A 27539-nucleotide genomic window follows, 5' to 3' on the forward strand; every position below is an offset into this window, starting at 1 on the left:
CCATCAGGGAGTGGACTGCTGCCTTCGGGGATTGTGAAGGCTGGCAGCAGTGATGAGGAGGTTCCCGAGGAGCCTGTGCCAAGTGCGTGTGAGTGCAGGATCATTCATAGAAGAGAACAGCTGGAACAGCACAGGCGACTCAGGAGTAAGGATGCAACATAATGGCCCCTCCCTTCAGGGAATATAAGCCTGGTTTCAAAAGGTTTTTGCTTTTGCAGAAGGCAAAAACGCTCTATGGACTCAGCGTTGTGTGTAGAGACTCCCGGCTTATCTGAAGAATTCTGTCAAGGCTTTTCTGGTTGGACTAATTGGCTGCAAGCCATCTTTTATCTACAAAGGAGTTTATTTGTAGATTAAAGCGGTGAAGGTTTGAGTTGCTACATTTGTTTGAGATTTTCTTGCTGGTAACAGAACTCTTTCCGGCTTCGTTCTCCTGTGCAGGGCAACCAAAGAAGACCCAGCCGATTAGCTGGGACTCAGGAGGCAGAAAATAGATGGGAGCGGGGCCAGTCAGAGGTGGTATTTGCTGGTTCTCCAAACTACTCAAAGTTTCCGCTACCGGTTCTCCAGAACTGATCAGAACCTGCTGAATGCCACCTCTGCAACAACACATATAGCGTGGAGATTAAGATTTGGAATAGGAGTTGAAGACATCCATGCTCAACATCCAAAAGGTCATTAAAGGAGAGTTATTTGATGCTCTCTGAGCTTGATTGTTTTGTGGAAGACATTTCATTGTCCAAACTAGGGAACATTAACAATCCCTTATTTCCATCCTTAGCTGCAAATGTTCTCCTTTATAGGTTTTCAAGTCAAAGTCAGGCCTATCTTGTCAATGATCTGCCTTCTAAAATCATTTATGAAGAAGCTCCTATTAACTTTTTCTTCTTTATTTTCAGTGTCTTTCCAAAGCGTTATTTCATGGAATCTCTATCCTTTTTATAATGTAGAGTGGTTTATCCCAGAATACTAAAGTGAGGTTATCACTACAGGTTAATAGGTTTATGTTAGAAAAAAGCCCCGATTAAAATAAGGTTATCCACCGTGACCTGTATTCCACATTATACAGCACAAAACATAACAACCTGATCATTATCACTATCACAATAAAGAGATGGAGCCTTTTATTCTCAACACACTCAATTTGGTGTTTACCACCTTCATAATTTCACAGGTAGAAATGATGTATAAATGCTATACATTGTGCAGTCAGGTTTCTTGAAAAGACTCAAGTCCAATAAAAAATAGGAACATCCTATTCTCCTAAAAAAAAAATGTTAAAAAATATAAAAAGATGTTGCAGATCTTTACAAGTCTGTTATTTCTGAAGCCAGTATGAGCCCAATTGATAAATGGAATTCTGCATTCATGTTATATTATCTTCCATATTTTTTCATTATAAAGGATTTAAACTACTGTTTACAAAGACCAGGTGTGAAAATAGAGCAAGGATGAAAACAAGAATAACAGGGTCTGAAAAAGACTCTGGGATATCAATATTTGTTTTCTTCTGAATCTTATAGCAGTGTCAGGCAAGTCTAAATACATTTTACAAGATACTTTTTCCAATGGAAAGAAAGCGTTCAGCTAGAGAAACACGACCTGAGGATCTAACCTATAATTATGTGGGCAGTGGGTGTTATTTCTTATCCACAGAGGTGCCAGCAAACTATAGAGAGTAAATTGGCTTATAAACACACACTTATACACTCACAAGCAGACACAGTCAGAGCTGACCGAGCTCAAATCATCACTGACGTTAACCAGAGAATAAAAGAAGAGTTTGCGAGGAATCTTGGAAGTCTTCTACTCTGTCTGCCCCTGCTCAAACCCTACATCAATTCAGACAAATGGCTGTCCAGTCTCTTCTTGGAAACCTCCATCCACAACTTCTGAAGGCCAGCCGTTCCACTGGTTAATTGTTTTCATCCTCAGGAAATTTCTCCTTAGTTCTAGATTGGTTCTCTCTTCGATAAGTTTCCCTCCGTTACTTCTTTGTCTATATTACATGAACCAGACTGAACTCAAATTAACATTAAATGAACATTATTTCAGTCCCTGAAGTTTGTGCTGTTGTGATCTTACGCACACATGAATCCCTAAGAATTGCAATCCCAGCACGTTTTGAAGGCTACAATTGAGAGAAAATAAGGTACCTATATTAGCCCATGGATATCTCTTGTTGGTTAAATTTCCTTGTTCTCTATCTTTCTGCTGGTTTGTCTAACTTTACTCTGTAAACTTCACTGTCACGCGATTGTGTAATTTTTAAAATCACTAATGGTTTTAAAGTCATGGCTTTATAGCAATCAATAATAGGTAAATAAACCACATCTTAAGAGTAATCTGTGAATCCAGCCCTGTTCACTGAAGTTATATAAACAGTAATCCAGGAAAATGTTTTCTTGTTCTCTAAAATCTATAAATATTTACAGATGGAACTTGACAAATGCTCTCACTTCAAAAGAATTAACATGGGAGGGAAAAACAGCCACTGTTACTATCACCCCTTCAAAAGGAAAGAAGCTACCAAAAAAGGAGGGACAGATTTATTAAGACACACACACACACGGATGCATGCACACACACACACACACACACACACACACACACACACACACACACATGCACACAGCATTCAGATGCTATAATTATGCATTCATTTCCAATACTTCAAGGCACAGTTAACCTTAGACAACTGTGAAGAAAACCTTTTAATTAGCATGTTATCTTTGGTGCAATTAATACCTTGTCACTCATATGTTATCTTCAAATTAAAAAGTGTAACTATCTAAGCTGCATTAATTAACCAACAAGCTTGTAAGAGCGTCTGGAGAACTAGGAGGAACATCGGTCCTGTAATTCTTACAACTGCTATCATGGCCTGTCTCAAGAGGTCTCTATGAGTGATGAGGAGGGTCAGGGGAAGGTCCTACTGCCGCTACCCTGAACCCACCAAGAACCACCCCCAACTCATCTCCAAAATACAATTAAATGCTATTTTTATTCCTAAACCTTTACAGTGGTTTGTTCAGCCCAAAATGGCAGACAGATCTGTTCAAAGTAATTCAAGTACCCGAAAGGAGAGATGAACTTAGAACTTCAGGCCATAGCTCCTACTTACAGATAGTCCTTGACTTAAAACCATCTCCAATCAGTTAACCTAATCTGGTTCCTTCTACCATCCAAGTTTTCTTTTTATTGGCAAAGAACTACTTCCATTACTCGCAAGGGAAACTCAAAAGGATATCTATTGTTATTTATCTGTATCCCACCTTTATTTTTACAAATGACTCAAGGAGTAGAATGCATCAAATACACCTTCTCCCCCTCCTATTTTCCCCACAATTACAACCCTATGAGGTGGGTTGGGTTGACCGAGAGCAAGGGTCTTCAAACTTGACAAGTTTAAGACTTGTGGACTTCAACTCCCAGAATTCCTGAGCTAACATGACTGGAGGAAGAAATCTGGGAGTTGAAGCCCACAAGTCTTAAAGCTGTCAAGTTTGAAGACCCCTGACCAAGAGTGACTGGCCCAAGGTCACCCAGCTCACCATCTCCTGGTGATTGGCCCAATATCACCCGGCTGACTTTCATGGCTAAGGCGGAACTTCAATTCCCAATCTCCCGCTTTCTAGCTTATTGCCTTAACCACTCCATCAAACTAGCCCTATATTGCACAAATATAATATCATACAGATTCACGGCCCAAAAACAACATAAGTCGCTGTATACTAAATTTGTAAATCTCAAAGAAGCAACACAACATGCCCCATTCATGTCACATTATGCATTCCATTCATTGTATTACCTGAACAGCATAAAAACATTTTAAACGATGTAAACACATAGCAAATAGCATTATTGCAGCCTTTAATTTGATTGGTACTATCTACATTTTTTTGGTGACGAATCGGTGCACTTTTTCCATGTTAACAGGCTGACAGGCTAGGTGTATCAGATGGGAAGAGAGCATGGGATACCACATGCTTCATAAACTCTTGCCTAAACAGGTAAACGAAGATGTGTTTTCCTACCATGTGCTTGAAGAATTTCCAACTATGTGTACTAAAATATTCGCTCGAGATGGCAGAAATATTTTCTTCTCATTCACCATTTGAAATGACAGATTTAGCTACAAACAAAACAATGCTGACAGATTTAGCTACAAATGATTAGTGCAATAATCAATTCGCATTACACCAATACAATGAGCAATGCCTAAGGCTCTCTCTCATATCAGAAGAATTCAGATGCTCCATTCAGGCTAAAGTACCCCTACTCTGAGTTGTCGGAAGCTGCAACGTTTCCTTTAAATCAGATCCCATAACTAACTTACTTCCTATGGTCTTGTTCATTATATATTGATTAAGTTTAGATGCAACTGTGTGCAAATTAAACAGAGTTAAGTTGAGTTCAATTCGATTTAATTATTAATAGTCAATTCATTAAAAAAAGGGCTTTGGGATAGAATTACTAAACCTCTAAAATGTGTCTGTATATGTTGAGTTTCAGAACCAGCCTAAAACAATTTGTTGATCAGTCTGGATAGCTAAACCGATGGGATTATAACTGAATAATTAATTCTTGATGATTCTTGACTCTTGTCGAATGTATCTTTTATGTACACTGAGAGCATTTGCACCAAGACAAATTCCTTGTGTATCCAATCACACTTGGCCAACAAAGAATTCTATTCTATCCTATTTTTTTTAACAGTATTTAAACATGGATACGTACGTTGATTTTAAGTCACAATGGAATCAATTTCTTTCTGGCTTAATATATTATGGGAACTCAGCCCTAACGGGATACCATGGTTGTGGGAATGTAGTTAGCATTTTCTGGAACCAAGCCAATCATCATTTAGTGATCAACCCTGATTAAAAAATTGGGACTTGGTACGCATGTCAAGCACCAGGGAAATGAGGAGATCCAGGCAGTTCGAATGAGTATAAAGATTTATTGCAAGCCATGGTGGCCCAGTGGTTAGAATGCAGTATTGCAGACTAATTCCGCCGACTGCCAGCAATTCAATCTTGACCAGCTCAAGGTTGACTCAGCCTTCTATCCATCCGAGGTCAGTAAAATGATAATCCAGCTTATTGGGGCAAGAGGTTGATTCTGTAAACCACTTAGAGAGGGCTGGAAAGCACTGTGAAGCGGTATATAAGTCTAAGGGCTATTGGTATTAAGCTCTCTAAGAGAATCTGAGCTACTAACAGTTAAGGATAATTAGTAAGAAAGGCATTCCAGATGGGCTAGAAATGGCTACTTCTTTGGATTCATTATTCCAGCTCAGCATTCTTAATGAGCGTTTTGTTTTTCCATTCTGTCTCTTATGTTTTATCTGATTTTTGCAATGAAAGCAGAAATGTCTACTTTCACACAATTTCCCACTGCCCTCGAATCAAATCTTTAGCTGATTTGAAGTTCAGCTTGTTCCCTAACTTGTAACCTTCAACTTCCCGTTTAAAAAAAAAACCAAAACAAACAAACTAGCAAGAACAGAAAAGTAACTGTCTGAAGATTTCAAATCTTAATTATGGTGTGATCAAAGAGAACCGAGAACCGGCATGTTCAAAAGTTATTGGACTGTCTTGACCTCTTAAACAAAGTTATTACATTCCAAGCAAGGACACTATCTTCCCCTGTGCTGGATTCCTGCTTTTTTTTCCCTCAAGTTTTCTATTGCTTTGCACCAATAATGGAAGATCCAACACATCCAAAAGACTTTCTCAAGGGCAGACACGATGGTGCTACAAAATTTCTTCTCAGGCTGCAATGTGGACCAAGCAAGCTATGATACGTCCCCAATCTAAAGTCGGATATGGGATGTGAACACAGCCCTTCTTTTCTGTGATGGTGCAGTTCCCTTTCAAGTCTTCAATAAATCATAAAAGTTTCTATCAGTCTTTAACACTGCATGTCATGCTCCTGTCAGAGACTGAATTCGAGGAGGAAGACAAACAGCTGACAGGGAGTGGGAGTGGTGACTCTGTTGGCTGTGGAGGAGGCTGGGGAAGGGCAAAGTCCGGCTGGGCAGAGCAGGAGAGAAGGAATTCAGAGGAAGACCCAGGCCCACCCCCTCTTCATCCTAGGGCACGCAGGGAAGAAAAGAGAAGGGAGCAACATGGGTTGCGTGGCTTACGGGGGAGGAAAGGGCCCTGATTCCTTTCATTGTCACAGATGGGAAGAGAGTTTAAAAGAACTGAATGCTGACTGCGGCAGCTGCTGGGAGCAAATGTGACTTTATCCTGTGTTGTCTTCGCAACCGTGTTGAGTAATTGCCGTGGCTTCACATCCAGAATTCTTGCTCCTGCCCTGCCAAACTAATTACCTCAGTTTGGCTCGATTGGACTTAAAGTTACAGTTGTGTTGACCATGTTTTGGATTTGATTCTCTGCAGCCCAAGGCTGTTCCTGGGAGAGTTTTTCTCCAGTCAGAAGGTAACCAGGACATTGGGGGGCAAAGGTGGAGCTAATAAAACGTCTCCTGCTGATTATCTGACTGTGTTGCCTTTGTGCCACGCCCCTTTTGGGTAATCACACTGCAATGGAGCTTTGTCCCACTTTACAAGTTTTCTTGCCCCCATCGTTAAGTGAATCATTGCAGCTGTTAAGTTAGAAACCCAGTTGTTAAGTGAATCTGACTTTCTCAAGGACTTTGCTAATCGCGTGACCCTGGGACACGCCCACTGTCATAAATACGAACCAGTTGACAAGCATCTGAATGTTGATCGCATGATCGTGGGGATGCTGCAGTGGTCATTAAGTGTGAAAAAACAGCCGTAAATCACTTTTTTCAGTGTCATCGTAACGAGCTGCTGTAGGTTTGAGGACTACCTGTACCCAACTTGATTTGAGTACCAGAGAATCTGATCTTAAAATGAAATCATCCTACAGCGTGCACCATAAAGGAAGTTAAAACGTAACCCTTGCTTATTTAACAGAAGAACAGAGTTGGAAGGGACCTTGGAGATCTTCTAGTCCAACCCCCTGCTCAATTTATTATTTACTTATTTATTTATTACATTTGTTTGCTGCCCATCTTAAAGGGACTCTTATATGGTCATGAAAAGTAATTTTGTTCCAAATATAGATTCCAACAGAAAACTAGTTTTAAGTAAATTATGGAATATGAAATTGTTGACAGATACATGTAAGGGTGACATTAGAATCTATATATGTATATAAAAGCGAAAAACCACTCCACGCATCATCGCAAAATCTCCAGAAATGTAAAGCCTACAAACTTGAAATTGGGCATATATGTTCCTTTTGGCTTCTAGGTGCTCACTAAGAAAGGATTTTTCGAAATGATCATCAGAGCATTAGTATTTTCTATATTATTATTATGAACATGCTCTGATGCTAAGGAGTTCTACTCCCCCTCCCCACCTGAAAAGAAACCTGTTCCAAATGCAAAATACAAGCAGAGGAGAAGAGTTTCAATTTCAGTTTTAGTTTCACAGCACCAAGCAGCTTTAGTACAGAACAGTTGAGCTAAGCCAGGTCCAGGCTCCTTGCTGTCTCCTTCTTACTCACACAGCAAATACTGCTTCACTTTCCAAACAGCCCTCAATTCTCTCACACACTGACAGGGCACTAGCCAGATGAATACCTATGGATGCTGGTAGGCAGAGGCAGAATTTTCCCCCCTTATTTTCCTCCCCCAAAACTAAGCCTGACCACATAGTTTCGTAGGGAAACACAGGGATCGAACTAGTTACATTATAGTAATGCAATGTTTGTTAATCTTATCAGCTGGAAGATGAACTGAGGAATTCTGGGAGTTGAAGTCTGCATCTTCAAATTGGTGAGGCTGAGAAACGCCGCAGTAACATATGTCCTATTTTTATTCCATTCCACATAATTATAGTTGTTTTTCTTTTGTTATGTTTAACTCCCTACAGATTCCCTACAGAATAATTGCAATTCTCCCGGCATAAGGCATATGTTTTTAAAGATCATTGCAGCTTCACAAGCTGCCCAGTTAGTAGATAAGAATAAATCTTTTTTTCAGAATAAGCAATATGGATCAGAATAGAACAAAGCAAAAATATCTGTGAGAGAAAGAACTATTTTGCATAAATATGAAACCACCATTCAAGCAACATAATCTTATACAAATATATATAAGAGTAACTCCTATTGAATTTACTGACGGTTACTTCTGAGCAATGTATACTTTGAGCATATCAAATGCAGATCATCAGATCTAAGTTAAACAAGGAAAATGTTGTATTAAAGCCAGCTCTTTCAATAACAATGTGAAATAGTGCTTAATAGCTGTTGTGTGCATTATGCTTTAAGGAACAGAGCAAGGCTCATTTCCCCTTCTCCCTTCCCCCAAAAGGCTGTGGAATCACCTTATTGGAGAAAATAATTTCAGTTTAGCAGGATGCAATCTAATTAAACAAAGAACTAATTCTGAATACTGTAAGCCGATGAGAGAGAGAGAGAGAGAAAGGGAGGGAGAGAGAGAGACTGACTAATTATCTTCTCAAACAAATGTGCAAATTTCCAGAAGTTCTGGGGTTGATAAAAAGTTGCATGTTTATGCTGGGCTCAGCGGGGAAAAACAGACTACTAGTTTAGCAGTTTTTAAACATCAGCTCAGAAGTTTTGAAAAAGAAGGCACATCTACATGAGTTGAATCTCAAAACAATCAATGTTTTTCACTTTGAATCCTAGCCAAGATTTCTTCTTCAAACGACCAAATTTAACTGGCAAATGTCCCACACAGGGTCAGAAAAAAACATGGTATCCGTGACAGGTCAGCTCCAATTCTCCTTAATTATATAACGAAGAGTGATATGTACAAAATTTCTTCTCTGTCTATGCACACACACACACACACACACACACACACATACACACGCATATAAGAAGGACAGCTTGCTCCCGCAGAGGTGTCATTTGAGCTTGAGGTCGCTGCTTACTCTGTTTTCTTGTTCTTGCTATAACTTCTCAGCAGTTAGAACGTTGTTCTCACCCTCACTGGAAATTACATTACTGTATATCAATCCAAGAGGGGTGATGGTTCAGAGGTTAAAGACGCTGAGCTTGTCAGCTGGAAAGCCGACAGCCCGGGTTCGAGACCCAGCGCCACGCAGTGGGGTGAATTCCTGTCCTTTGGTCTAGCTCCAGCCCACCTAGTAGTTTGAAAGCATGCAAATGCAAGTGAGAAGGTAACAATGTTCCCTGCACTTTGGCGTATAGTCATCCTGGCCACATGACCATGGAAATTGTCTTCGGACAATGCTGGTTCCCTTGGCCAAGAATTGGAGATAAGCACTGTGCCCTAGACATGACTTGATAGGGAAACTCTTACCTTTATCTTTACCTTTTCTATCAATCCACTGGAACATGTGGAACTATCTTCTACAAATCAATTCATGAGCTTATCTAATTCAGTGCTGAGCTCACTAACCCAACAGGACAGACCACAGACTTCAGAGGATAATTAAGACTGCAGAAAAAACAATTACTACCAACCTGCCTTCCATCAAGGACCTGCATACTGCACGAGTCAAAAAGACGGCTGTGAAAATATCTACAGAGCCCTCACATCCTGGATATAAACTGTTTCAACTCCTTCCCTCAAAACGACACTACAGAGCACTGCACACCAGAACAACTAGACACAAGGACAGTTTTTCCCCAAATGCCATCACTCTGCTAAACGTATAATTTCCTCAACACTGTCCAACTATTTACAAAGACTGCACTACTATTACTGTTAATCTTCTCATCACTCCTTATCACCCATCCCCTCCCACTTGTGACTATATGACTGTAACTTTGTCGCTTGTATCCTAATGATTTATATCGACCGTTTCCTAGTATGGTTTGATTGCTTACTGTACCCTATGACTATTATTAAGTGTTGTATCTGATGATTCTTGACTCTTGACGGATGTATTTTTTCTTTTATGTACACTGAGAGTATTTGCACCAAGACAAATTCCTTGTGTGTCCAATCCCACTTGGCCAATAAAGAATTCTATTTTTATTTCTTAAGGTCTCCAGAGGTGAAGAAGCTTCTTGGATGAAAGTGAAGCATCTTTTCAAGAAAAAAACAAACCAGAAAGTCCAGTTGCCTCTTGAAAAAGCACCTTTGGGACAACCATGACCTGGAGGACAGAGAATCTCCATAGACATGTAATGGGCGAATGGTTCATTCAAGATCCAGCCACCTCGAAATGCTGGCTTTATTAAGCAAGGCTACTTCACAACAATAGATGGTTGCTGGGAAAATACACACAAATACCATATACGGCTGATGTCATTGTCTTGGGTAATAAAAGGATTGGGTGTTTTGTCCTTCCAATACAACCTCTGGTCTCAAGACTGAAATCTTCCCAGACATTGTACTTAAGATTCTTTCAACTGTGAATGCCATGGGCTTAACCTGGGAACTTGTGCATACAAATGCAGTTCCTCTACCACCGAATAATCATGGACAGAATGACTTAAAGACCAGCTGCTGAAAGAATCAATGGGGAAAAAGTTACAAGCTTGTGGGGTTTTTCGGTCTGGTTTGAACATTGCGGTATTTTTGCTTTAAGGTATTCCTCATGAGCGTATCTCCACAAACCGTCCATTTTCCTCTCTGAATTGAGATCTGTGCACAATCCTAAATAATAATTTTTAATCAGTGGGAACTCAGTGGCAGGTTGTTAAAAAATAGATTTGGGGGGTCACGGTAGAATGTAACTTTGTTGCTTGTATCCTTGTGATTTTTTTTAATGACTGTTTATTAATTTGATTTGATTGCTTATTTGTTTCCTAGTATGATTTGATCGTTTATTTGTATTCTTTGACTACTATTTAAGTGTTCTACCTGTGATTCTTGATGAATGTTTTTTTTCTTTTTATGAACTGAGAGCATTTGCATCAAAACAAATTCCTTCTGTGTCCAATCACACTTGGCCAATAAAGAATTTTATTCTATCTTATTCTATTCTATTCTATCCTATCTCCAATGTATGCTTGCATCTGATTTAAGTGAAATCTGAATAAACAACGTCTATCTGTCTTGATTTCAATTAATTTTGCAGATGTTTCCAGTGGACCGTAGCCTGTATTTTTTTTCTCTTGTAGCCTTAACACGGTTTACACAGCTCTCAAAACAGGGATATAACATTTCTTCTTGTAACTGTTAATATTTTGCTAAAATCAGAACAGATTTATTATTATTACGTTATGTTCTTTTCCATCACTTTCATGGGGATTACGTAGGAAATTTCTTCACTGGATAATATAATCTCAAAGCCCCCACCCTAATATCAAAGGTCAACATTGCATAATCATCATGAAGGAAACCAACTGTGAAAATGTTTATTACTTTAAGTATTATCAATTTAACATTAAAAATTCCTTTGGCACGTCTTAAGTGATTTTACTTAATTTTCAGAATTTGTCTGCCAACTACAATGTTATTTCAACACAGTACTTTGGATATATGAAAGGATCACTCATGCCTTATTATCGTCTTATTTCATCAATCTTTTAGCATGAAGAAAGGGGGAAGAGATCTCCAAAATCCTTATTTTGTAAACTATTCTGCCATTTACAGTCGAACTAGCATTTTAATACATCCTCAATATTTAACTACTTGAAGTGTGACAGTTACTGTGAAAATGTCAGTCTTTCCAGTTCATTAAATTCATTTATAGCATAGAGATTGTATTTTATTTTTCCTCATCCTGAAGAAATGGGGTATAGCTATTAACCAAGACGTAAATATTAAATTTAGCATGCCTTTTTGTCTGTCATTCACAGAATTAGCATTCAAGATTTGATATGGATTTTTAAATTAGTGTGTTATCCTTACGTTCAGAGGTCAATCACATCAACCATACAATAATTATATCCTGGAGAAGGTCTATCTAGTTGTCATTGAAAGCTGTCACCAACTTGACAGCACGCAGTCAATCAATGTAATTTTTCTAATTCGAACAGTAGGATTCTCCTATGGAAGAGAATCTTGAAGTTGGTGCGTTGATACTGTTGGAAGGATTATCCTTCTGGGTTCAGTTCCAAGTGGGGAAAAAGACATTGGAAACATGGAGGCTGTTTGGAAAGATGGTTTAATGGTGGAGAGGATCCCACAGAGCTCCAAAGAAGGAAGGGACGATCACATGCTTCAAAAGGAAAAGGAAAAGAAGGAAGGGCCGAAATGCTGAGAGTCCCTTGGTTTTATACCGACTCTTGGGATTTGAATTTGAGCTTGTATTCTGATTGGTTGTCAGACTCCCATGGGGCCATGCAGGGGCAACTCTGTAGGCTGTCCTGAGTCCCAGGCTTGGTTGAGCCTTGCTGGATGATGAAGTAATAAAAGAGCTTTGGGCAATTCCTATAGCTCTACCTGGAGATCTTTGTTATGTAAAACAGGCTGGCCTAGGCCAGAGTAATGGCCCATTAGTAAAGGAGGGGGGGGCTGAGTTTCTGCTTCTGAGGTGAGTTTCTGCTTCTGAGTTTCTACTCTTTTTTAGGGGAAATATTCTGCCTTTTTAAATGTTTCCTAGGATATTTCATTTTTCTAGGAGTGGGGCGAGTACTAACTTCCTACAATACACTCTGATCCAGCATCTTTAATCTTCCTACATATCTTATGCATAAGGGGCACATCCTACAGGTCCTGATGCCCAAATGGGAATATAGGTACTCCTTGATTTATGACGTTCTTTAGCAAACCGTTCAAAGTTCCAATTGACATAAATGGGGACTACTTACAACCCAGATTTGTAGATCCAACAGCCACCTCTGCCTGCAGTCACAGAACTAGACTTCAGAGCAGTTGGCAAATGGGTAGTATTTATACCTGGTTGCAAAATCCCACGGTCACGTGACCCTGTTTACAACGGTTTTGCTGAAAGCTGGCAGTTTAATCAAAACTACCCCCATTGGTTTGCTCAACAGCCATAGTGGCGGCTTAACAACAGCCGTGGAAACAACAGACTCCATCATGGCTGTAAGTTGAAGGCATTACAGAAGTTGGATTTTGATTTAGATAGGATTCATATGATAGGCCAAGTTATTGTTCACCTGCTGAATAAGCCAAAACTGGTTGGGTTCACACATCACATTAAATAAAGAACTTTTTTTTTTTTTGGTCAGATACCAAAAGCTAGTCAAGTAACCAAATACAGTACCCAAGTTTTGTTATAACAAGCAGAAACCAGCACTAACGATGAATCAGAAAGACTGATTCATAACTATGATAATAGCTACACCTTTTCAGTAATGGAGTCAATGATACAAGTAATATATATGAATCAGATCTGCTGTTTTCTTGCAACATATAAAAATATCCTTTTGACCTTGATTTTCCTAGAATTTTGTAATTTCTGGAAAAAAAACTACACAGATGGAAGAATTATTATTGCTTCTGTAGAGATACTGCTTTTTAACTTTGGCTAAATCAAATTTTAAAAGCATATCCTAAAACTTCCTAGCAGAAGAGGTAGAAAAATATTTTGAATGTAACAAAAAATACAATAAAGGCAAAATGTCTATGGAGATTCTTAGTCATCCAGATCCTGGTTGTCCCAAAGGTGCTTTTTCAAGAGGCAACTGTACTTTCTGGGGGGGTTTTATGACACACAATGGAAGCAAAGTTGGACTTTGAAGAAATAGATTAGAAAGAGCATTGACATTTTTGAAGATGGTGATGGAAAAGACTCTTGAAAATACCACAGACAGCCAAGAAAACAAATTGATGGATCACCAAACCAATCAACCAGAGTTCTTACTCATGACCAGGCTTAAACTGTCCCACTTCAAAACCGTGGCCATCAAATGAAAAACTATAACCATCCTAGACCAAGCCAAGTTCAAAAAATGCTAGGGAATTTCTAGAAGCCTGGGGCTCTGGTAAATTGGCCATCAATAGACACATAGGCATAAATAAAACCATATCTTCATACTATGCAAAAGACACAATCAAGAGGCCAAAAAGGGAAGAAAAAGACCAAAATAATTACCCACCAGTAATCAATACCCAGATGAACACAGATTGACTCCAAGTTTAGCAGCAGATCAACAATCAAGAAGTAAACAATATCCCAATCGAGGAACTGCCAAACAAGCCAACAGTATACAGTCCAACCAAAGAATCTCCCACCAACACTGACAAGGACAAGCCACTAGAACAGGGGTGTCAAACTCAAGGCGGAAGGAAGGAAGGAAGGAAGGAAGGAAGGAAGGAAGGAAGGTTGGTTGGTTATAATGAGAGTGAGGGAGGGTCTTAGGGAAGTCCCACCTTAGCACTTGGCCACCACAGGTGCCCCCAACATGAGTCCCATGTCATGGCCACCATTGCCATGCTCACCATGGTCATGCCCCCACTCTGGTCCTCCAAGAACAAATACAACCCTGATGCCGACCTCAATGAAATTGAGTTTGACACCTCTGCACTAGAATATAAACTGAGAGCAAACCCCACTCTTTATTCGCACTGATGATGTTCCTAGTTTGGATAATGAAATGTCTGCAGGAAAACCACCAAGTTCAGAGAGTACCAAGGACCCAACAGTCTTTCTTCTTCTTCTTCTTCTTCTTCTTCTTCTTCTTCTTCTTCTTCTTCTTCTTCTTCTTCTTCTTCTTCTTCTTCTTCTTCTTCTTCTTCTTCTTCTTCTTCTTCTTCTTCTTCTTCTTCTTTCTTCTTCTTCTTCTTCTTCTTCTTCTTCTTCTTCTTCTTCTTCTTCTTCTTCTTCTTCTTCTTCTTCTTCTTCTTCTTCCTTCTTCCTCTTCCCTCTTCCTCTTCCTCTTCCTCTTCCTCCTCCTCCTCCTCCTCCTCCTCCTCTTTTCAAACCCCACTCCCTTCTAGCACTGATATTACCTAGTTGGGTCATGAAACATCAGCAAGAAAGCAACCAAGCACAGAGAAAACCAAGGATTCCCCTCATTTCAACCCTGAGCTACAAATATTCTCCTTGATTGGTGTCCCACTTCAGACATATTATGCAAAGACCCAATGCCCTGGAGAAGGCTGTGATGCCAAGAAAGGTGGAAGGAAAAGAGAAGATCAATAGCAAAAATAAATGGACTTTGTTACAGCAGTGATGAAGCCACCATTGGAAGATCGTATTAGGGATAGATTGTCATGGAGAAAATTGAAGTGGTTGCCAAGAGTCAAAATCCACTTGATCAGTCAAACCAATCAATCCATTAAAATGGTTTACGACAATCAATGGTAAAATAGGTCCTACCCTCAGGTTTATAATCTAGGAGTTATTTTCATTGATTAAATTTATCTCAGACAACTATGTTTCTACTTTCTTGGTGTGTTTGGTGTTTCAAATGACTTCTATTATTTTATAAAGGAATATATAAATCTAAGGTGTATTCTATCTCCTTCCCTCAAGCCCTAACAGAAAAACCACTTTTTCTATAAAACATTTCTACGCTGTAAAGCTTAACCCCTTAAACCGTTCACATTTAACTAGAAAGTTTTATTTTCAAACTATTTGTGTTTCCTAGCTTGTTTTTACTTGAGTTAACCTTTAAAAGTTGAGATAAACAGATAACATAGTGATGCCCTAGAGGCATAAGTGTTCCAATTTTTTTTAAAAAAATTCCAACCAAGTTTTCAAAAAGTTGCAAAAAAAAAATGCAAATGATCTGCAATTTGAATTGACTCCTCCCCGCCCCCCCCAAAAAAATCCCAGCTGTATGGAGGGGGGGGAAATGTTTTGGATAGGCCCTCCTCCCTTATTTCTTGATGTAAGAGCCCTACTAGTGCTTAACAAATCAGCACTGCATTTGTTTACTTTAAACCGTAATTTGCAACCACTGTATGCAAACAGATTTTACTCCAGCTTGTACTCATAACAAAAACTGTAGTTTTGCTATTGAGACCCCGACTGTTTTACAAACATAACAGGCTGAAGTCTGAAATGTAACTATTGAAGAACTATAGGATGGCACCCACCCACTCACCAAAAATGATTTGAATTTCAGTTGCAGAACTAGTATGAACATCTAATTACATGCAACAGTGCTGAAGAAAAATGGTTGTTTTTATGTTGGGGTAAGAAACTGTAACCGCAAAGGATTTTCGAAGAAACCACCTCTGAAAATTACAAGCTTCTTCATGTTACGCCACGCAAGCTTTGTTGAAATGTGTAAAAACCACCTTTTCAAAGACACACTGTCCTGTGTCAAATACTTAAGTTCCTTAAAAGGCGAGGAACAGGCTTGCAGTGAAAATGTTATTTTGAGACGAACTAAATTCATAAAACACCCTTGCAGTTCTCAGAGTCTGTTTTGATAAGGTAATTGAAGCCTGTTTAAAATGAAGGCTTTTTTATTGAAGTTCTGTGATTGCAACACAATAAAGTAATTTTTTTAAAAAAAGAGCTTAGTCATACCGTAGCTAGTTTTCAAAATAAGCAGAATCTCGACTCCCTCAAGGGGTTCTTTTACTAGTTCTTTTTCTCTCTTATTTTTGGCCACACGATTGAAATGGCAGAGACAGAAGACAACTGGGAGCAAGGTATCAGCAAATGTAGGTAACCTAAGCCTTGTGTGCGTCCAATTCATCCTCACTGCAACATCCAACCCATTTTATATATATATGACTGAGTTGAGAATCCAGCAGAAGTCTTTTTCCATAAACATTATTTACTGATTATTTTATCCAGCCCTCGGTTTACATTTCCCAGCTGACATGCTTCATAAACCCCCTTCCTGCATTCAGCTTTCCATTTATAAGTAATGGGGTGCTTAAGAGGACCAGAGGAGGAACAAAAGAAATTTAAATCCCCATTGATGTGAAGATTCACAGGGTGACTTTGTGCTATTCACTGCCCTCAGCCTAACTAATTTCCTGACTATCGGAAGAATGAAACAAGAATGAAACCATCACAAAACCTTCCAGAAAACGATGGAGAAGAAAGGGGAGAAAATAAACATGAAGATTCTTTTGACCTGGTTCCATGGCTTCATTCTGGATGAGAAAGCAAAACAGCCTGAAATGTTAAAGATTGCACTAGAACGGAGAAACGTGTCATGTAAACAACACAGATGTTTGCTAAAAGCTGCACAGCAAAAATATCAGCCTATCAAGAGGAATCCTTTTTAATGGAAGCTATTTCCCCATGTAGTGAAAAGCTATAGAGAGACATTATGTATACATGCGTTATACATTTCACATTTTTAATACACAGAATTCTATGGGTTCATTTGCTGGAAACTTTTTATCCCGTCTTTATTACTTTTTGAGGAACTCAAGGTAGTAAACGTTCATAATATTCCTTTCTCTTATTTTTCCCCACAATATTATGAGGTGGGTTAGGTCGAAGAAACATGGCTGACCTACAGTCCTCCAGCTGACTTTGATGTCTAAGATGACACCAGAACTGACCGTCTCCTGGTGATTGGCCCAAAGTCACCCGGTGACTTTTCCTGCCTAAGGCAGGACTAGAACTCATTTTCTCCAGGTGATTGGCCTAAAGTCACCCAGCTGGCTTTTATGCACTATAACTCACTGTCTCCTAGTGACTGCCCCAAAGTCACCTAGCCAACTTTCATGCCGAAGGCAGCACTAGAACTTACTGTCTCCAGGTGATTGGCCCAAAGTCACTCATCCGGCTGTCATGCCTAAAGTGGGATTAGAACTCACCATCCCTGCCCCTTGGTCCAAAGTCACTCACTCAGCTGGCTTTCATGCCTAAGGCGGGACTAGAACTCGCCTTCTCCTGGTTTATAAGTGTTGGAAGTTAAAAGCCACCCCTCTCCTAGGAAAATGAAATATTTTAGGATATACTAAAAAGGCAGAATATTTCCCCTAAAAAGAGAAGTAGAAACTCAGAAGCAGAAGCGCTCAACAAATTGAAGCATGTGATCGTCCTTTTCGCTTTGGAGCGCCAAGGCATGAGATCCTGTCCACCATTAAGCCATCCTTCCAAATAGCCTCCATGATTCCTGTGTCTTTTTCCCCACTTGGAACTGAACCCAGAAGGAACTGAACTCAGAACCCAATTCTTCCAAAATAAGCTAGCACCTTAATCACAGTACACCAAACTGAACTAGGTAGTATATAATATTGAAAGGATTCTCAGCTGCTCCACTCGGTTAACATACATTGTGCCGTGGCAAGATGCACCTGTCCCATGCTGCTGACATTTCCAAACTCCCAAGTTATTGCTTAATGTCATGTGTTTAACAAACCATGGCTTAGAATAAGACGTGAACCCAGATGAAAGGTCATTAAGATGCTCCATGCGCTTCACATGCAGGAAAGTTGGTTTAAGTAAAAGCCATGTCTCCTTTGAGCTGAATGTGAATCTTGGCAATTCCACGGACATGACCCTGAAGTCTTGTTGGTCACAACATGGGAACCAATTGCTGTGGTCTTCCTTCAGGGTGTTGTTGGTTTTTTTTACTTTCCAGTCTAGTTTGCAGTTTTGCTATTTCCTGCTTGTCTAATTCAAGTACGTATCATACTGGACTCTCCTTAGTTTTTTTTTTTCCAGATCAGCCAAGGTTAGTACTGCAACTTATTTCTGCTCAAATTGAGGGAAAATGAATGCCAAGGAACTCTGGAAACATGGTCATGTTTGAATATTTTCATTTATTAAAGTATAAAACACAGAAATAACGAAGAAAAATGAAGGAAGTGGGAAAACAGAGGAGAAAAAGGGGAGAAGGAAAAAATGTAGGAGAAAGGGGAAAAGGAAAAGAAAAAACATCAACTTCCAGCTCCTTTTGGCACAGTAGATTAGGGCAATATCATAAAACCTTGACTTTTATTTTTACATAATATACTGTATACTGTATAGCCTTGTCTGTAACAACTAACTTATCTAAGCAGTAAATCAAAGTTTCATTTTTTCTACCTCCAGCACAGAGTTCAAAGAGTTCCCAAGTAGGAAAAAAATTAATTGTATTCTTTTCTTTACTCCAAGCAGCCAATAGCAGTTATCTCTGTTAGCAGTTATCTCTGCTAACTCCACCAATTTTTGCAGCTGTTCATTCACTTCAAAGAAACTCTGAAACGTTGTCAAAAACTTTCTCATTGCTCCAGAATTAGACAGAAGGTGGATCTTCACTTACCAACAGATTTAATTCTGACCTGTAATCAGAAATATGTCATTTTTTTCCTCCCCTAAATTATACCATTGAACAGAATGCGAAGAAAGTTCGAGATAACAACAGGTGAGTTATTGTTTTTTTTTTTTAAAAAAACGAAGTCTTCAAACTGAAAATGCATTTCTGAGCTCAGAATTTCTTTAATCCTAATTGCATACATCTCACACTGAGCTCTATCTCACTATGGATTTCAATGTTTTAATAATAAAACTCAAGTGGGATTTTGTAAGCCCTTCCTTGCAGTAGACTATATCTCTACCCAATATAAGGAAAATCAAATATTTTAGCAAGATGACAACGGAGAAATATGGAGCCTCCCATTGATATACCATTATGGGGATATTTGAATAGTTCATCATAGCTTCCTTGCAAACACTTCTGAGTGCTCCTCAAACTTTATGAAAAGGTTAACAGTGTGAAGACATAAAACATGCTGAAAAACTACTGCATATTTTTAAAAAAGCTATTTAATTTTTTTCTTAGAGCACTGGGGATTGATAAAAGCTTCAAAAACTTACTTAAAAGCCTCCAGAGAGTTTGCTCATTTTGTGATGTTGCTGTAAAAAATAAAAATAAAAACCTTGAATGAATTCAGTGCTCCAAGCAAATATTTTGGCTGCCATTGTTTAATCCATGTATAGAAACGGGAGGCTTCTGGCTATAATGGACATGTTCAACGAATTTAATCTGTGAATTGGTTAAGCCCTAGGCTTTATCATCAAAAAGTATCCCCAGCATTGTCCATGATCTCAAAGTCATAGAACACAGAATCATACGGCTGAAAGGGATCTTGAAGGTCTTCTAGTCCAACCCATGCTCAAGGCAGGAGGCGGCCTTATGTCAAATGGCTGTCCAGTCTCTTCTTGAAAATCTCCAGTGATGGAGCACTCATAACTTCTGGAGATTACTGATTTAATTATTCTCAGTGTCAAGAAAATTTTCTCTTTTCTTCTAGGATGGATCTCTCTTTAACAAGCTTATTTCTTCTCCAACTCTCTGGTGTTTTGGAGAATAAGTCGATCCCCTAATTTCTATGACAGCCCCTCAAGTAATGGAAGACAGCTATCATGTCTCCTCTAATCCTTTAATAGGCCAGATATATCTCACACCCTGTTCAATAGAAGCAATGAAAATATTCTGACATTAGATTTTAATAATTTTTTTAATAATTAAAAAAACCCCAATCTTACCACAGAATTGTACAAACTGCAGTTAACAGCCAACCATGTGGTTAATGGCTAAATAAAGCCAGGCATTGTGTAGTGTTTAAGGGACCAAGGCTGATAATCCAGATTCAAACTTACTTTCAGCTATGGAAGGAAAATGTGAACAATCCATTTTACAGATATATTGAGTGAGGCCTGCAATATGCATTAAAAGAGGCTAACAAGTATGTAGCACAAATCTTATCAAAGGTCTGCAAAAACAGGTCAACTTATTTCCTTGTTAAACTGCTAGAGATTAAAGAGAAAACTATCCAACATATTGAAGGACAAATATTTTGGAAGAAGAACAGATTTTACCTTGGGAAAGGAAGTCTGGCTAAGCTGGCATTCTTTGTGCCAGCAAGAATCTTAGTAGAAATATTTGAGCAATTTATCTAGAAACCAGAAGGTTTCTGATGCAGTCATTCCCCAAAAATTCCTTAACAGATTTAAGGAGCTTGGACTAAGAGAAGAGAATTAATAACAAGAGTGGGAATAAGCAACAAGAGAATGTAAACAGTTGGATTCCCAAAGGTTAATGTACATCTGTTGATCAATTCTGTCTAAGGCTAGGTTATTAGAAAGAGGGTCAAGGAAAATATGTGGCCATTGAGTTTATTAGCAAGGAAGCTAATTAAGAATCCCATTAATTAAGGGATTGATGCCTTTCTATACATCCTCGAGACCATTTTGGTCCCTGCATCTCCAAATGGCTACACCAGAGCCAGAAAAACATAGAGGTTCAAGGATGGATGGATGGATGGATGGATGGATGGATGGATGGTATCCATGTTCCAAGTAATGCACCTCTAGGAAACAGAACTCCAAGGCAAGTAAATTTCTCAAAGAACTATTTTATTGGATACATCATATTGGCACAACTGGTGAAAATAAGACTGAATGTTCCTGTGGTTTTCACCTAATTAAAACAGAAAGTTTTCCCCAAGTCACATGGTCCAATCTAGGTGCTGGTCAGTTGCTTGGTTACTTCGCTCGTCCTCTCCCAGCCACCTGTTGGAATGACCTTGGTTCCCACAGGAAAAATTGTTTTATTTTGACTGCAAAGCCCCAGCTATTTCCCTCCCCCTCCCATCTAGTGGCAACCCTGAAGCCTCAAAGATAGCCCTAGCTAGGCTCGCTTCAGGGTAGATGGATAGGGGACAGAGATATTAGACAGACAGACAGACAATAATACATATAGGCAAGCAGGCAGGCAGGTAATGATCCAAATCAGTGGGTATCTTTTGTTGATCCAACTCAGTATCCACATTTTTTTATTATTACAACCTCTTCTAACTACAAAGAAAAATAGAGAACCCACATAGGACACGAACACCTAAACATTTAGTTGAGGCAAGGAAAAAAACACCTTTAAAATATTCAGACCTCAGAAAAAAAGCTTCAAAACATCAAGCCCCCAAAAGGAGAAGCGTAATTTCTACATGAGGAGTAGGTGCTAACTCAAATTTTGAATCTAATGGTTTCTGTTTCTGAGAAACCTGTGGGCTATTCTCTTTCAAACAGATGAATAACTTAAGCTTTCATGCTGGTAAAAAGCCCCATATATCTTTACCAAACAGCTCCCGTACAGGGAGAAGCTCCCTTGCCAGGGTGCAAACAGAGAAAGCTTTGCAGTGAAAATCCTTGACTTAGAGCCGTTCATTTAATGGCCACTCAGAGCACCGGAATAAGGGACTTACGACCAATATCCTTGCACTTATGACCGAGGCAGCCTCACCATGGTCACATGATCAAAATTTGGTTGTAGCAACCAGCAATGTGTATACTAGAGTTGCGGGATTCCAGGGTCATATGATGGCCGTCTGTATCCTTCCCAGCCAGCTTTCCGCAGGCAAATTTTGAATCTATTGGGGAGGCAAATATTCCGCAGGCAAATTTTCATTTCCATTGGCGAAATCCAGATTCCCTTAATGACTGAGTGACTCACTCCACAACTTGGCTTAACAGCCATGGGGAAAAGGAATAGAGCTGGAAGGGACTTTGGAGGTCCTCCAGTCCAACCCTTGCTCAAGCAGGAGAACCTACTGTCAGGGTTCCGAGTAATAGATCCATCGCAAGGATTCCTCCAAGAAAAGTGTCAGCTTTGGAAGCCGTAACTGAGACCAGATGCTCCCACGCTGCCATATTTTGAGGCCGGGAAAATGAGAGGGGGGAATTTCTTGGGAGTGTACGTAGTTAGACACGAAATTCTTTTTTTCTAATTCAAGGTCGTGTTAGTTTGCACGTAAGTGAGGGGAAGTCTTAAGTTGGGGCGGGTGGTGATCGGGGCATGTGATGCGATGATGATGGGTGCAGGGGATGGATTTTGTAGTTTTTAACTTATTGCAAGGAAGCCCAGAACTTTCAGATTCGGGATTCCCCAGTTGTGCCGGTTTACTATCCAATTAAAACAGAACTTTTGAGAAGATGTCTGTCTTGGTGTTATTGGTTGGAATGGAGGTTTTCTGGAACACTGACAATAGCTTTATTGGAAATATCATATTGGCACAGATCTGGTGAAAAACAACTCTGGTTTTCACCTAATTAAAAGTGAAAGTTTCCCCCCCCCCAATCCCAAACAATCAGTCACACGGCTCAATCAAGGCAGCATCTGCTGGTCCAGTGACATCACTCCTCCTTCCTCCGGCCAGGTCTGAGAATGACCTTGGTTCCCAGGAGAAAGTATTTTGCTTTGACTACACAGCCTCAGCTATCTCTCAAGCCCTCCTCCCTATCCCTGAGCTCCATTGCAGCAGCACTGAAGCTCCAACATGGTTTCAACCAAGCCAGCTTCAGGGTTGACCATTTCAGACAAGTAGCTGTCCAGTCTCTTCTTTAAAAACCCCAGCGATGAAGCCCTTATAACCTCTGAAGACAAGCCTCTTCCACTCGTTAATTGTTCTCACTGTTAAGAAGTTTCTCCCTAATTCCAGATTGCCTCTCTCCTTGATTCGTTTCTAGCCGTTGTCCCGAAGGTGCTTTTTCAAGACTGTCTTTGTTTTTCCATGAAGACGTTTCACTTCATCCAAGAAGCTTCTTCAGTTCAGTGAAACATCTTCAAGGAAAGACAAAGTCAGTCCTGTTGCTTCTTGGAAAAAGTACTTTTGGGACAGCCATGACTGAGAATCTGCCATAGACATTTCCATCCACTGCTTCTCGTCTTGCCTTTAGGTGCTTTGGAAAATAAAGTTAACCCCTTCTTCTTTGTGCCAGCCCCTGAAATACTGCCACAATGGATATTAGCAATGAATATTCTGCTCCCAACTGTTGAGAACTTACTGCATGTGGTTTCTAAATTCTTTACTCATAAACGGGCCACCTGATGAGGCAGGGGACTTTAGTGCATGTTGCAAAGGGGGAAAACCACTCACACAACAAGGCTTGTGAAGTGAGGCAGCCTAACTAATATCTTTCTTGGAGGACTTTCCTGCCCAGTGAATATTTTTCAAAAGACATGCAATCGGTTCAATCACTAGAAAGAAGGGAAAGGGTTGTTTATTTTTAAAACTACTAGACTAAAGCCAATGCCCCAAATTAGTTCTCCATCAGCCAAAACCATAAAAGGACTCAAGATAGCAGCAGAATGCTGAACAGCTGGCCTCTTTCAAATAGAGCTTCATTCTATTTATTTTCCCCCAATGTGGGTTTCCTTCACAAAAACAAAGCTTTGTTAGAAGTCGGCAAAACCAAAATGACCCTTACTCCAGCCAATTCGATCCTCCTGTAAATCAGAACTGAGCTTAAAGTACAGGGAAGTATATTAGGATCCGTTTGCCCAATTAGCCAAAGGAGGACTTAGATTCATTGAAAACAGACACCTATAGAACCCACAATCACACAGCTCAGACTGGTGAGTAGAATTACTTCCGGCTCCTGAGATCAATTATTATTTCCTTTCTAAGCCACTATCCACTTTGTAATTAGGGGGGAATTCATTCAAAGATGAGAAGCCATACTTGGACCATCATTAACCGCCATTATGTAATCTGGACTGGTAATTCTCCGCTATGAAAACACAGCTACTGTTCATTCAAAGTTACAACAGCACTAGGGGACGAAAGCGCCTTATGACCATTTTTCACCTTTACGGCCGTTTGCACATCTCCCCATGGTCAGATGAACAAAATTCAGGTGCTTGGCATATGACTCATAGTTATGACAGCTGGATCACGACCTTCCAACAAGCAAAGTTGATGGGGAAGCCAGATTCGCTGAACAACCCTGTGACTGAATGAACCACTGCAATGATTCGCTTAATAACAGTGGCAAGGAAGGTCGTAAGATGGGGTAAAACTCACTGAGGAACTGCCTTGTTAACAAGCAATGTTTGGCTCAATGGAAACTGTAGGTCAATGAACACCGATACCCTGATTTCTTAGCAGTGTTGACAACTGTGGAAGACCCTAGCTTCGTTGGCCATCTTAGAATACTCATTCTTCATGTGAGAAAATAACACATATACTACTGTATATGTGGATTCAGAACTTTTCATAATCACCAGTGCTGCTGTAAGTCTGAATAGTTGCTAAATGAATGGTTCTAAGTCTGTAAATCTTTAAGTAATTTGTCATTGTACATATATACACAATTCCATGCCCCCTAAAAACGCACAAGCATCCACACAACAGACCAAGTCATACTGTCCAATGGCTCACTGATGGTGGTCCTTAAGTTCATTGTTAAGTGCAATGATAGCTCTAGGATAAAAACTATTCAGAAAAATGTGTGGTCCGATTGTTTAATTGTTCTGTATCTTCTGCCAGAAGGCAACAGTTCACAAAGATTGTGAGCAGCATGGGAAGAGTCTCTGAGAATGTTCTGCGAGCTCCTCAAACAGCAAGATGTGAAGATGCCATCTAGGGCTGGTAGCTGGAGCCCAATGATCTTCTGGGCAGTTTTAATGATTCTCTGTAGATTATCATTTTGTCTGCTACAGAGCTGCTCCCATACCTTGCAAATATGTCGTATGTCAGGACACTCTCAATGGTGCTGTGGTAATAGGACAGAAGTAGATGGTGAGATAGATTTATCTTTCTTAGCATTCTCAGGAAGTACAGCCTCTTCTGTGGCTTCATCACAAGCATGTTAGCATTCATAATCCATGAGAGGTCCTCCTATATATAAGTGCCAGAAACTACCAACCCTCTCTACCTCTTCGCCATTTATGTATAATGGTAAATGTACATTTCTTTTCCTCCTGAAGTCAATTATAAGTTCTTTAGGGGTTTTTTTGTGTGTTAAGTGTAAGATTATTTTCTTTACACCACAGTATCAGCCCTTGTCAAGAATTACCTGTACTATAGAAATGTATCTCTTGAATACAGCTGGAAACCAGGATCCCAGCTGGAAAAACCCACAAATGCTGGGTTTTATGCTGGTGTTCTGCTGATTTAACAAAGCCAACTATCTGTAGCTACTGTGCTTATCCAACTCAAATATATTAAGACATCCGTAGTTACCAACCTCTAGTTGCCAACTATATAACACTTTGCTATAATCCCATATGGCTTGTTTACAAAGTATTTCTGGCAATTTCCCTAGGGTATTTCTAAATTAATCTAATATAACTGTTACTTTATTGTATTAAAACTTGTAGGTGTTCTTCTTAGTTAACAGTTGATCTTACTGGGATAAGCTCAAAGTGCAGGAAGAAATGCTGAGCATCACTCAAATGACATTACATTCTTTTTAAGCGGGGAGGGGGGGAGAGAAGGGGGAGAGGGGCACGTGGCCCTCATTTCTAATTCCCTGAGGAAAAAATGCTATGATAACCTCTTGCAAAATGCTCTTCCGAAGTTGCATTCTCCCTGACCGTCCACTGTGGATCTGAAAATATAAACTGTAATTCCTTAGATTCAAAATTTACATTAAATGATAAAAAATCCATTTGTTTTGGGCCTCCCGAATACAAGGAAACGTGGAATATATTTCATCGTTTGTGGCATTAGTGCATTATCCTGAAGACCCAAAACTATATCCACCTCTCAAAACAATCTTCAGGGTGATTCCATGATTCTTCCAAGGATAGGCAGGGTAGATAAAAGTTGAGGACTTTAACCTGTAGAGAACTGGAAACTTAACAAGAGTGACCAACCAAACTCAGCCCTCCCATTACAGACAGTCCTGAAAAAATTAACTTATGATCGTTTTTCTCCCTTGTGACCCTTATGCGGCATCCCCATTTAGAGAGGAGCCAGCCGTGTGCAGCAGCAGCCCAAAAAGCCAATGCAATCCTAAATTGCATTAACAGAGGGATACAATCAAGATTAAAGGAGGTACTAATACTACTCTGTAACACCTTAGTAAGACCACACCTAGAGTACCGCATCCAGTTTTGGTCACCACACTATAAAAAGAGGTTGAGACTCTAGAAAGAGAGCAGAGAAGAGCAACCAGGATGATGAGGGGACTGGAGACTAAAACATATGAAGAACGGTTACAGGAACTGGGCATGGCTAGTCTAGGGAAGAGAAGGACCAGGGGAGACAGGAGAACAAGTCTTCCAATATTTGAGGGGCTGCCACAGAGAGGAGGAAGGGGTCAGGCTATTCTCCAAAGCACCTGAAGGCAGGGTGAGAACAATTAACCAGTGGAACAATTTGCCTCCAGAAGCTGTGAATGCTCCAACACTGGAAGTTCTTAAGAAGAGATTGGACATCCATTTGTCTGAAGTGGTGTAGGGTTTCCTGCCTAAGCTGGGGGTTGGACTAGAAGACCTCCAAGGTCCCTTCCAACTCTGCTATTCCATTCCATTCTAAAAAGTGAATTCAACCATTTCGGATAACTCCACGATGGTGACACTTCCATTCCACAAAATCCAAATCTATCGAACTGAAAATGCAGAGAGAAAGGATTTTTAAAAGTCCCTTCCCACTCCCTAAAAATCCATTTCTAGAAAATATTTCCCACTTTAAAAAAAAAAAAAAAATACTTCGAGTTATGGATTCAGGAAGAGCCGAACCAGGTAAGATGGCATGAACGAGACCTTATCCAAGCAAACGTTACTGGATTTCTTAAAGGGGACCCGAAGGCAGCCAAGGAAAGGGGAGGAATGTAAGTTTCTTTTCCTAGTCATATTAAAGTTGTGAGTAAGGGACAACTAGGCAGCCAACCTTTACTCTCCAAGATCTGCAAAAACCCGTTGGCCATCTGCTCCTTTTATCTCAACCATCTATTTACCCAACTCCAGTGTTTGTGCAATGAATGTTTTAAATGATGCAGCTGCAAAACT

General features: G+C 39.8%; 1 protein-coding gene across 2 annotated transcripts in view; it reads right to left on the reverse strand.

The window, feature by feature from the left end:
* TOX3 (TOX high mobility group box family member 3) overlaps window positions 1–27539 on the reverse strand; it is a 77011-nt gene that overhangs the window by 42888 nt on the left and 6584 nt on the right. The window contains exon 2 of one of the 2 annotated variants that reach the window (XM_087940686.1): window positions 19622–19660. The exons of the other annotated variant lie outside the window; for it this stretch is intronic. The gene's annotated coding sequence lies outside the window, so the exon portion shown is untranslated. The remainder of the gene's footprint in view (window positions 1–19621; window positions 19661–27539) is intronic. 2 annotated transcript variants of the gene reach the window in all.

The sequence above is a fragment of the Pseudonaja textilis genome, chromosome 11, assembly GCF_049901715.1.
Source record: "Pseudonaja textilis isolate UNSWEBS1 chromosome 11, rPseTex1.2, whole genome shotgun sequence".
Taxonomy (NCBI): Eukaryota; Metazoa; Chordata; class Lepidosauria; order Squamata; family Elapidae; genus Pseudonaja; species Pseudonaja textilis.